The 13,538-nt window shown below is 40.2% G+C and overlaps 1 pseudogene; it reads right to left on the bottom strand.

Annotated features, from left to right (window-relative positions):
• Positions 1-3,059: 3,059 nt before the first annotated feature.
• Positions 3,060-4,894, bottom strand: LOC122890333 (annotated as a pseudogene).
• Between the last annotated feature and the right edge of the window lie 8,644 nt (positions 4,895-13,538).

Raw genomic sequence — 13,538 nt, 5'->3', positions numbered from 1 at the left:
ATCTCTACATCCAACATGGGACTCGAACTCATGACCCTGAGATCAAGAGTCAGGTGGACTTCTGAGTGAGCAAGCCAGGCACCCCATATTAGCTCTTTATCTTTGATATATGTTGTGTGTGTTTTCTCCTACATTGGCATTTATCTTTTTTCTTTTTCCAAATGACTATCCATTTGTCACAACACTATGAAAAGTCCATCTTATCCTCACAGGTGTGAAATGTTATCTCAATTATATTCTAAATTTCCATATGTAGTTGTATCTATTTTTAAACTTTTGTTTTTCTGTTCTAGTAGTCTGGCTATTTATTTATAAGTCTAGTTTTGATATGTAGGAGAGATAATGACTTTCCCCTTCTCTTCTCTCTTGTTTTGTTGCACTAGCTAATAAGTCCAATATTGTATTAAATAGTTAAAAAGAACAGCAGGCATTTTTGCCCGGTTCTGAATCTTGGTGGAAATGGTTCTAATGATTGCCTAATAAATAATATGCTAGCTTTAAGATTGAGGTAAATTTATCTTATCAATTTAAAGAAAAATCCATGGCTCTCTATTTTACAAAATGTTTTATCAGAAATGAATTTTGAATTTATTTATTTTTAATTAATGAATTAATTACTTTGACAAAGAGAGACACAGAGAGAGGGAACGCAAGCAGGGGGAGTGGGAGAGGGAGAAGCAGACTCCCTGCCGAGTGGGGAGCCTGATGAGGGGTTCAATCCCAGGACCCCGGATCATGACCTGAGCTGAAGGCAGATGCTTAATGACTGAGCCACCGGGTGCCCTGTAATGGATTTCTTAATATCGAATCACTCTTGTGTTCATGTAATCAACTTGGTCATAAATATATTAATTTTTTTAATATGCTGTTGGATTTTACTGCCTGTTATTTTGATTAAGATTTTTTTTTTTGCCTAAGTATTCCAAAGTGAGATTGGTTTCTGTTTTCTTTACTATACTATTTTATCAACTTTCTGTATTGATACTTTTTTTGTAATAACATTTTTGGAAATGTCTATGTTTAGAAAAATTTGTGTAGTTTTGGATCATCTAGTCTTTAAAAGTTTGGCTGAACGTCCCTGTGAAACTATCTGCACATGGTAATGTTTGAGGGCAAGTTCTCCACTTCTTTGAAATTTAATACACTTTTTTTTTATATATATAAAGAAATCTGTATTTGGATCTGAGTTGGAGAACAATGGCCCCCTAAATATCCATGCCCTGATGCCCAAAACCTGTGGTTATGTTGTGTTGCATGGGAGAAAGGACTCTGCAGGTGCGATTACAGATAGGGCCCTCTACATGGGGAGAGTATCCTAAACTGCTTATTCTTTTTTTTCTATTTAAAAATTTTTTTTATTAACATATAATGTATTATTTGTTTTCAGGGGTACAGGTCTGTGAATCATCAGTCTTACACAACTCACAGCACTCACCTTAGCACATACCCTCCCTAGTGTCCATAACCCAGCCACCCTATACCTTCTCCCTAGCCCCCAGCAACCCTCAGTTTGTTTCCTGAAATTAAGAGTCTCTTATGGTTTGTCTCTCTCCCGATCCCATTTGTTTCATTCTTTCCCTCCCTACCCCCCACAATCCCCCATCCTGCCTCTCAAATTCCTCATATCAGAGAGATCACATGATAATTGTCTTTCTCTGACTGACTTACTTCACTTAGCGTAATACCCTCCAGTTCTATCCATGTCATTGTAAATGGCAAGATTTCATTTTTTTGATGGCTGTGTAGTATCCCATTGTGTGTGTATATATATATACAGACACACACACACACATACACATCTTCTTTATCCATTCATCTGTTGATGGACATCTAGGCTCGGAGAAATACAAACCAAAACCACAGTGAGATACCACCTCACACCAGTCAGAATGGCTAAAATTAACAAGTCAGGAAATGACAGATGTTGGAGAGGATGCAGAGAAAGGGGAACCCTCCTACACTGTTAATGGGAATGCAAGCTGGTACAGCTACTCTGGAAAACAGCATGGAGGGTCCTCAAAAAGTTGAAAATAGAGCTATCTTGTGACCCAGCAATCGCACTACTCGATATTTATGCCCTAAAGATACAAATGTAGTGATCTGAAGGGGCACATACACCTGAATGTTTAACTGCTTATTCTTCTTTTCTTTTTTCTTTCTTTTTTTTTCTTAAAGATTATATTCATTTATTTGACAGAGATCACAAGTACGCAGAGAGGCAGGCAGAGAGAGGGGGGAAGCAGGCTCCCCGCTGAGCAGAGAGCCCGATGTGGGACTCGATCCCAGGACCCTGGGATCATGACCTGAGCCACAGGCAGAGGCTTTAACCCACTGGGCCACCCAGGCACCCCTAACTGCTTATTCTTTTGAAAACTTGAAAGTGAATAACTTTTTCTCATGGGTCAGAGAGACACAATGTGAGAGAAACTTGATCTGCATCACTGTTGCTGACTTTAAAGATGGAGGGAAAGGGCGATGAGCCCAGGAATATGGGTGGCTCTGGGAAGCAAAGAAAAAGCCTTCAACAGACAGCTAGTAAGAAAACAGGGACCCTTGGTCATACACTAAAACAATAACTATGTAGTGTTTTAAGCCACTAAGTTTATGGTAACTTTTTATGGCAGTGATAGAAAACTAATACTTATCTGGAGAGAGAAAATCAAATTAGATAAATGTGTTTTATACAGAATTGACTATTTTTGCTAGGTTTTCACATTTGTTTTCATAGAATTACACACTATGGACTCATGATTTTCAAAATTTTCTCAATTTATTTCTCCTTTCTTATTTGTTATTTTGTGTATTTGTACTTTCTTTTTCTTTGGGGAGGGTGTTGGCAGAGCCATCTGAGGTTTTACTTGGGAAAAGGCACTTTTAGTTGGGGGCATCGGCTAGAGGGGGTACCCAAGACAATAGGCTCTCTCCAAGAACAGGCTGAGGACTAGGGCTGAACCTTAGGTGGATTTCCTGCTCCCGATGCTCCCCTGCACAGCTCCTTCCCCCAGCGGCTCTATAGTAGTCACAGGAGCTAGGAGGCTGGGAAGGACCAAAATGGCTCTTCACATGGGCAGGATATCAGATGGCTTGGAGACAAGCTTTGCATTGCTGGCCTTGATCATCTTCACGGCCATGGCCTTGGAGGAGTTGACACAGCTAAAGGAACTGGAAACCCTGCTAGAGCTGAAGCTGGGGTAGAAGGAACTCAGGCCTATTGTTGAGGTCAGGCTCATGAGAACCCTGTAGGCTGAGCTCAGCTCACCTGAGTTGCTGCCGTTGATCTTAGTATGGATATTCAGATTCTGCATCCCAGACTCCAGCTGGCTCTCCTTGTCCTCCAGCAGCTTGTGGCAGGTGGCGATCTCAATGTCCAGGGCCAGCTTGATGTTCATGAGCTCCTGGTACTCATGCAGCCGCCATGGCATGTCCTGGTTGACTCACTGCAGGGCAGCCTCTGGATCGGCCACCTTGGCATTGGCGTCCTTAACAGCCAGCTCCTGGCTCTGCTTATCATCAGCAGTGGTGACCTGCAGTGAAGCCGTCTGGCCTTTGAGGTCCTTGATCTCAGCCTGGAGGTGGCTGGTCTTCTGGTTCATCATGGAAATCTCCTTGTTCATGCTACCGAGGTCATTCTCATGCTTCCCAGCTGTTGGGTTGGCGGCTCTGGGAATGCAGGAGGAACAATAAAAATGGCTGCCCTCATCCTTTACCCATGACTCTCCCGCCGGAAGGACGTATGCTGAGGACACATCATCATAATTAAACCGATACCTATGCAGGAAACAGGAACATCAGGACTCCCCCTACCCTCCAATCACCAAATACTTTACCTTATGTGGCTGTGAACCTATGCCCTGTCTTAGCCCAAATAAAAGACTCACTCGACCCCCTCCCAGGCGTGACTTCCCCGACTCTCCTCTCCTGAGTCGCGGAACCTCACCAGAGGGTGCCTTTAATAAAACTTGCCTTGCGCCTATCTCGCCTGGTGTTGTGTGTATCTCGCCTGTAAAACCTTACACCAGCCAATGCCTGAGGCTCCTTGTACTTGATCTGGTGTGTGGTCTCAGCTTCAGCCCAGCTGCGGTTGGTGGTGTCCTTGACCTTGGCGATGATACTGTCCAGGTTTAAGGAGTGGCTGTTGTCCATGGACAGCATCATGGATGTGTCCAAGACATGGGACTACAGCTCACAGATTCCTTCATAAGCTGACTTAAAAAGCTGAACTCGTCTGTCAGCCCTTTCCCAGTGGGACTCCAGCTCTACCTTGTTCATGTAAACTTCGTCCACATCCTTCTTGATGAGGACAAATTCATTCTTCAGGTCTGCACGCTCTTTGGTCTCCTCCTTGCACTTATTTTGAAATCCTCCACTAGCTCCTGCCTATTGCCAAGCTCCACCTCCAGCTTCTGCTTCCCCGACCCAATGTGTTGAACTGCCACCAGAGATTGTTGATGGAGCTCTGGAATGTGTTGTCCATATTGCTCCCAGTGGTGTTTTGCTGCTGTAGGAGGCTCCACTTGGTCTCCAGAATTTTGTTCTGCTGCTCCAGGTGCCACAGCTTGTGGTTGGAGGCAAACTTGTTGAGGGTCTTGATCTGTTCCTTCACCTGGGTGTTGCACAGCCTGGATGTTGGGGTCTGCCTCCAGCTTGAGGGGGATCAGCAGGCTCTGGTTCACTGAGACAACTGTGATGCCCTACATTTGCCTGGCCCTGCTGTAGTCCCTAACCATACTCATGCTGGTGTCCAGACGACCCTGGAAGCTGTTGCTGCTGTCCGTCTGGGAGAAGGCTGGGGACTTGATGTGGGCTTCAGGTGCTCTGGGGTGTGAGTGGCTCCTGAAAACCTGGGGGTGGGAGGGAACACCTTGTAGAACTTCTGGGTTACCCTGATGGACATGGTGGAGGCTGGAGCGGAGGCGAGGAAGTTGAACTTGACAAAGGTTTGAGAAGGAGACGAGAAGCTACTTCTAGATGGGGATCTCTTTCTTTGATTAAATCAGCTACATTTTTGGATTTGACTACTTTTAAGTCATCTGAAACAGCAGTCTTAGAGGAGAAGGCAAAAGGCCCTGTCTTGATCTGATCTTTGCCACTAGACTGGCCCCATTCTCAGTGATGTTTTCAAAGAGATAAGAGGTCAATCTTCTCTCCTGCTAAATCTGCCTTTACAGAATTCTCTTAATTCTCTTGAATTAGTCTCTCCCACTAGGCTGCTAAACTTGGCAAGGAAAAGCCAATTCTCACCAATATTTTGAGAATTTTTCCCAGGTGGTCCCTCTCATAGGCTCTATCTTCATGGGATTTATATTGTAAGATATGATAATCTACAGCTAATCAAATAGCACAGTTAATCACATAATCAACCATGGCGTAACAAGGATCACCAACTTTCCCACATGCTGTATCTATTTTCCTGCTGATCATCAACTAACCACAAAATTAGTAGTTCATATCTTAAGTTGTATTAAGGTATCTCCATGTCTGGGTACCCAACTCTGTATTTGTATATTATCTGCTAATAGTATAACAAATAAGATAACAAGGACTTTGAAGAAATTAAAGTGTATTTGTCTCTCCATAGTAAGTCAAGCAAAAACAGTCCAGGGTTGTGATATGATAACTTTATTGTCTTTTCTTGCTCTGTAATAGTCCCTTGGAATTGCCCTCATCTGTGTGGTTGCATATGGCTGAGATTACTATTTCTAGGTTCCCAGCCTGAGGATTACATGCTTTGCTTCTCTTATATTCAGTTGGCAGAATTAGGCACATTTCTGCATTCCTACCTGTAAGGGAGAATGCAAAATACAGTGTTTATTCTCAATACCAGTTTGTCCAGATGAAACTCAAAGAGAATCTCATAAAGGGTAGAATGGAGAGTGAAGTCTATTGGTGGCATAAGTCATATCCTTTTTCTTATGATTTTTTTTTCCTCATTTTTTTCCTTTTAGAAGTGAGGATTTTTTCTTTTTAATTTTGAGGCTTAAACATTTCCCCCATAGTAAGTATTTATATTGAGAGAAATTTAAACTAAGTGTGTTTCTTACTTAGTTTTTAGTTTTTTTTTCCCGCCAATGAAAATAGCCCTTTCATCATATATTTTATATAAAATAATAATCATTATTTTATTTTATTTATTTTTTTTAAAGATTTTATTTATTTATTTGACAGAGAGAGATCACAAGTAGGCAGAGAAGCAGGCAGAGAGAGAGGAAGGGAAGCAGACGCCCTGCGGGACTCGATCCCAGGACCCTGAGATCACAACCTGAGCCGAAGGCAGCGGCTTAACCCACTGAGCCACCCTGGCGCCCAATAATCACTATTTTAAAAGAATCAGCCAGGGCACCTGGGTTGCTCAGTGGGTTAAAGCCTCTGCCTTTGGCTCAGGTCATGATCCCAGGGTCCTGGGATCAAACCCTGCATTGGGCTCTCTGCTCCACAGAAAGCATGCTTCCTCCTCTCTCTCTCTGCCTGCCTCTCTGCCTACTTGTGATCTCTGTCTGTCATATAAATAAATAAAATCTTGAAAAAAAAAAAACCAGCCAATGAAAGAGAAAGGAAATGTCATCCAAAATTTTTGTACATTGAGGAAAAGTACCACCAATGTTTTGATGACTACTCTTTCATGTACCATTTTTAGAAACGTAGACAGACACTCCTTTTCCCAAAGCTGGTCATATAATAATTTTACTTTTACTTTATAAGCTTTTAAAAAATCCAGCTTTGTCTTTTGTCCATTGCCTCTTCTTCTACCAACTGAATTGCCCTAGGTATCAGTATTACCAACTTGGTATGTATCTTGGCTTACGTTAATTTATGGTTGTATGATTATATGGATTTGCATATTTACATCTACTCACACACATTTATACATACGTATATATATATTCAAATATTTTTGGCATTGTTTGGTTTAGAAAAGTGGGATAATATATATATTTCTCTGCCTCTTATCTTTCTCACTTAACAACATATTGTGGAAATCTTTTTAATCATTGATTATAGATTGATAAAATTCCTTGTAATTGCAGCATGTTATCTCATGGTGTGGTTTTGCCACAACTTATTAAAAATGTTTGCCCATTAGTAGACATTCAACCCTCCCCACCATTTTTTTGTTCCTGCCTTCAAAAAACTGCAATAACTATCCTTATACTCATATTTTATTTCTATGGTATAGATTACCAATAACAGATATGCTGATTTGAATGAAGGGTGTATGTATTTTCTTTTTTAGCAGATATTACCAGACTGCTTTTCCAAAAGGTGGTAACAATTCATCCTTCCTCCAGTGTACTTTCCTATGTCTCCATCAGCAATAGATGCACTGCTGTTCTAAATCTTACTGATATCAAATGTTACCTATGGCTACCTTAAATTTTCATTTTGTAATCATTGAGATTGTGTGCATATATATATATATGTATTTTTAAAATTTTTTATTGTGTATATTGTAATTTTATATTTATTTAATTAAAAAGGAGACATAGACTTATTTTAAATTGCCCGTGGAAATTCAAAGTGCATGACTGCTGTAGCTATATGTAATTGATGAGCATATCATGGATGTCAAAATCAAGTACATACATTTGATTGTAATAGATAATTTTCTCTTAGCAGGATTATGTTTCTCTTAAATCTTTAGGAGTCTGGGGGCTCCTGGGTGGCTCAGTGGGTTAAAGCCTCTGCCTTCCGCTCAGGTCATGATCCCAGGGTCCTGGGATCGAGCCCCGCATCGGGCTCTCTGCTCAGCAGGGAGCCTGCTTCCTCCTCTCTCTCTGTCTGCCTCTCTGCCTACTTGTGAGCTCTCTCTGTGTCAAATAAATAAATAAAATCTTTAAAAAAATCGTTAGGAGTCTGTAGGCTGCTATATAAATGATATGAGTGCTAGGTGAATTTTTTTTTACCATAAAGATATACAAAATTGTGGCTACTTGTTTCTATGGGATAGAGACAGAAACTGAAATAAATTTGGTTGTTCCTGTGGCATTTTAAATAAGCAAAAAAAGTTAAACTGTCTATAAAGACACTGCATTTATAAGTTTTATTATTAAATCCACCACTGCTTTGCTGACTAATAAAATGGAAAATGTGTGCTTTTATAGGTTTATAAAAAGGCAAGCTATAGTTTCATGAAAAATATCTTGCACCGATTGAATACAGGTGGCTACTTGTTTAGACTTTGAAGACGAAAAGACTTAGTATAGATGTCTGAAAAAGGTAATATGGCACAATAAAAAAAAAAATCTTCCTTTCTTGGCTCATCAATCCTTTGGGTATTCCATGTCAAATAAACGCTACAACAATTTATAGTAAAAGTACACAGTGGAAGTGCCAACGTTAACACTCCTTAGGACTGGATACCTGCCAGATTTTTCACACCAATATTTAATGCGAACTAAAATGTCTTTCCATTGGAAGTGTGAGAAGGCACTCGCTTTCCTATATTTGGCAACATGCTTATGTGAAGTATGAAGTCAAATGCCCATGATGTTCTCTTTATTTCAACCATGATAAATCGCATTCATTTGTTTAAGTGCATGTGACAGCTTTAGTGTTCCAACTATAAATTTTGGTTAACTTCTATTGACATGCTGTATTAAACTTAAGAAAAACAAATTACACTTCACCCGTTTTAATTGACTAAATGTGTCAAAAACACAGTAAGTATAACACAAAAGGTCGGAGCCTTCGTCTACACTGTAATGGGTGTCATGGCAGGGATCCAACTTTTCTTGTACATTTCATTTTTCATGAAGTTTTAGGACAAGGCATACGTTTAACATTCACTTCCACTTCTCATTTGTACTTCAAAGTTTATCATAGGCTGTGTGACTACCAAGAACACTTTTCTCTCGTGCTATTTAAAGCTTTCTTCGAATTGACGTGTGTGCCCAGAGGATACTGATGTTCTCCTGTAAACAAGGCCTTGAGAATGGACTTTGGTGTCCTGAGGGACGCAGTGCTGATTTATAGCACACCCGTAGATCACTGCAACACTCGCTGGAAGAGACCTGGTTTACATATCTAGTCCCTGCTTCTATGACCCAGCAAGCAACCATGGGGTCAGGTGCCAGGTTAAACTTGGCATCCTGAATTCCCTTGGGATCGGATGAAAGTTACCAGCTTTAATTCTTTTGCTGGATGGCCAATCTTTTCTATCAATCTTTATTCCTTCAGTAATGTATTAGTCAGATGCCAGATGATTAAATAATGGTAATTAAACTCTCTCTCACCTGCTGCCACTGCCCTCTCTTTTTTTCTAGTTACCCCTTGGTGTGGTATCTTTTCAGCTCCTGTTGTAAAATTAGCTGCTTTTCAGGGATTTAAACATTAGTTTCCAGAGTGAATTTATGTCTGGAAAAAACTCAAAATGGGGTAGGTGTTTGCCAAATGTTAAGTTGTGTATTGGAGTAAACAGAGATTCTAAATCTTAATATTTATGCCATTTCATCAGTATTTGTGTCTTGTTCTTTAGTACATGGGTTACCACGGAGAAACCACAAGTTTTATGTTGGCAACAATAGAGCACGGTCTACTTGGTCTGATCTGATCAATTTAGAGGTGGAAAAATACTGGTTGTTCTTATCCAAGAATCTGAGACTGCCCAATGGAGCCCAATAAAGGGTTTCATTTCTCCTTTAAAAAAGAAAAAGAAAAAGAAAAAGAAAAGACCCGTCCCAACTGCATCCCAGGGGATGGCTATTATCATGATGATTCCCTGAGAGTGAGTCTGGTTCTAAAGTATAGTTGGCAAACTTTGTGTGAAGGGCCAGAGTGGAGAACTTCTAAGCCATGAAGCCCAGGAGATCCCTGTCACAACTGCTCAGTCTTGCCATTGACTAGCCATCGATAGTCTGTAAATGAATGAATGTGGCTATGTTCAAATAAATGTTTATGGACAATGTGATTTGAATATCATAAATTTCACGTGTCATGAAATAGCGTCTTCTTACTTTTTCCCAATTATTTTTAGCTTTGGGGCTGTGCAAAACCAGTTGGCAGATTGGATCTGGCTTGAGGGCACCAGCATGCCAACCCCTGTGCTAATATAATATTAATTTCTCAAAGGTTCAAGAAATTTAAAGGATTTCTTTTCCCTTTGAGAGAGAGTGAGAGAGAGCACGCATGTGTGTGTGCATGAGCGAGGGGTAGAGTGGGGCAGAGGGAAAGGAAGGGTGGATCTCAAGTAGACCCCACTGAGCACCGAGTCAATGCAGGGCTGGATCCCACGGTCCTGAGATTTGCCCTGAGCCGAAATCAGGAGCTGGTGACTTAACTGACTGAGCCATCCAGATGGCCCAGGAAGTGTTCTTTCCAATAATGTTGCTCTAGTCTTCTTATACATGCAGCATTCTCTTTTGTATAAGGAGAGTTTTCCTCCCTTCCCTCTTTTTTTTTTTTTTGTTCAGATGATAAATATATTGGCATTTTAGAGTCCAATCTAATGGGAATTAGGTATAGCAGATGCTGTTGATGCCTTGTCCCTATCTGTTTAGTACCCACCATTCCCCTGCCCATCCACTCTGCTGCTTTGTGCAGCAGTCATGTGAGATTCCATAGATCTTCTCTGACCACTGGAGTGCCTTTGGCCTATAGGTACAGCATGCTGGGAGTGCTGAGGCATTAAGGCCCCTTGTCTTGTGCAATGTTTTATAGAATTGGAGGGAAAATACCCCTAGCTTGGGATATCTCTGAGGCATATTCTTACATTGTCTCCCTGGGTACTTCAATGGGATTGGAGCTCCAGTTGCTAACAGCTGTAACCTGCCTGAATAGATACACTTTATTGGTTTCCTTCCTTTCTCTATTTCAATTCCCTTCTTCTTTCCTGGTGCTTCTCAGGAATATCTCCCAAATAAACCACTTGCTTGCTAGAGTCTCAAGAAATTGCCCATACTTAAATTCAAAACCATTTTTTTAATGAAGGTCACTGACTTAGGTTATAAATGTTAAGTCCTTGCTTTCTTCTATCGGGTTAGACAGAGCTTGCCATCTGTCCTTTGAGTATGGCAAGGATTTTTCCTTCTCATCTTTTGCCTTCAGCCAAAGAGAAGATAACACAACTGTGGGCCATCTGCATGACAGCTAATCAAGTAGCATTCCAAGAAGTAGTATGTTGTCTCCACCCAGGTCATAGTGATTGTTGTGCCCCATACAGTATGACACATGACCCAAGAAAATAGGTCAAAGGGATGTTGTGTATTCTCCACCTTCTCCCCACTATCCATCCTGTGAATATATCAAACAAAGTCTATTTCTATTGACAGCTCACTTCCTCTTTTCCATTATGAAATGCAGAATTGGAATGAATTAAAATAACGTGGTCTCTTTAAAATCCAAATCCTGGATAAATTTCACCCTGCATCTAATCTACAATAGCTTTCTTTGCTGCCCTCTGTATTCTGACCTGTCTGTTCATTTTTCTTCCACAGCACCTATGTTTTATGGTGCTGGGACCATTATTACCAGTTATTCCTGCTACTATTCCTAGTTATTTCAAACAACAGTTGTTTGTTTTTTTTTTTTTTTTAAGATTTTTATTTATTTGACAGACAGATCATAAGTAGGCAGAGAGGCAGGCAGAGAGAGAGAGGAGGAGGAGGCAGGCTCCCTGTTGAGCAGAGAGCCCGATGTGAGGCTTGATCCCAGGACCCTGGGATCATGACCTGAGCCGAAGGCAGAGGCCTTAGCCACTGAGCTGCCCAAGCACCCCCAACAGTTTTTTTTTTTTTAAAGTTCTTAAAAGTAGTTAATTATTCCCCCTGATAAGCCTCTATATATCTTTCATTAGCAGGAAGCATGGGTATGCTTTAGCAACATTCTTCCTACTGGCTCCTGTTGTTGAGTGTGTCACTACTTGCAGAATAAGTAGAAAAGGAATAGGGATGACCAAAAGCCTTTTTAGGGTAAAATTTTTATGAAGAAAGAGGTACAAAGTGGATATATGCAAAGGGGAGATACTAGAACTCTTTTTATAGCAGCAGAGAGGGTGGTGGTAAAAGCATCAAGAATGTTAAAGACAGAGTTGATAAGATGGAAAAGCAATTTCAGACTGAAATATAAGCAAATTTATATATTAAACAAAATTTTGTACTTTTGAAAGAAGGCTCTAATACTACTTCAATACCAGTTTTTTTAAATGCATGTTTCAATGGATAATTGTTGTCATTTTAACTCCTGATCCCCATGAATATTCAATCAATGTCTCCTGGGACCAAAAATATCTTAGGTAGTTTGGCATGGAGGATGATGTGAAAGTCTAAAATGAGAATAAGGAAGACTAGCGCTAGACTAGGAATTATACCTTTAATAGCATACCTACACACTTCAAAATGAAATAGGTGCATTCATATAGTTTAAGACTTGATTTTGAAACTGTGCTGAGTTAAGATAGATAGTTTGGTGCAGAAATTGATCAAAATGAAAAAAAGAAGTTGATAAAAATGATTGATCATTTTTATGATTTAAAATGATTTAACAGGAAAGAAAAAGACAGTTAAAATAGTCCTCTGATATTCACAAATTTCCTATCTAATAAAGGGTTATAATCCAAAATATATAAAGAACTTATAAAACTCAACACCCCAAAACCAAATAATCCAGTTAAAAAAATGGGCAGAAGACATGAAGAGACATTTTCCCAAAGAAGACATAGAGATGGCCAACGTACACATGGAAAGATGCTTAACATCAGTCATCATCAGGGAAATACAAACCCAAACCACAATGAGATACCACCTCATACCTGTCAGAATGACTGAAATTCACAACACAGGAAACTACAGGTGTTGGCAAGAATGTGGAGAAAGGGGAACCCTCCTACACTGTTGGTGGGAATGCAAGCTGGTGCAGCACTCTGGAGAATAGTATGGAGGTTCTTCAAGAAGTTAAAAATAGAACTAACCTAAGACCCGTGAATTGCACCATTAAGTATTTACCCGTAGGGTACAAAAATGCTGATTTGAAAGGATACATGCACCCAAAGTTTATAGCAAGATTATCAATAATAGCCAAATTAGGGGAAGAGCCCAAATATCCATCAACTGATGAATGGATAGTGACGCAACACACACACACACACACACACACTCACACACGCACACATGCAGAGAGAGAGAGAGAGAGAGAAATATTACTCAGCCATCAAAAAGAATGAAATCTTGATACAAGCAACATGGATGGAGCTAGTGAGTATTATGCTAAGTTAAGTCAGTCAGAAAAAGGCAAATACCATATGATTTCACTCATATGGTGAACATAGGGGAAAAAAAGAGAGGCAAACCAGAAAACGGACTACAGAGAACAAACTGAGTATTATTGGAGAGGAGGTGGGTGTAGGGATGGGTGAGTGGATGATGGGGATTAAGGAGAGCACTTGTGATGAGCACTGGGTATTTTATGTAGGTGATAAATTACCAAATTTTATGCTTACAACAAATATTACCCTGTATGTTAACTAACTAGAATGTCAGTGAAAAGTTGAAAAAAAGAAAAATTGTCCCCTGTTTATGAAGAGCTCCATATTAGATGAAATCTTCTCA

Source organism: Neovison vison, chromosome 11, assembly GCF_020171115.1.
Source record: "Neovison vison isolate M4711 chromosome 11, ASM_NN_V1, whole genome shotgun sequence".
Taxonomy (NCBI): Eukaryota; Metazoa; Chordata; class Mammalia; order Carnivora; family Mustelidae; genus Neogale; species Neogale vison.
Note: the sequence above shows the minus strand (reverse complement) of the source record. Positions and strands in the feature narration are given on the sequence as shown.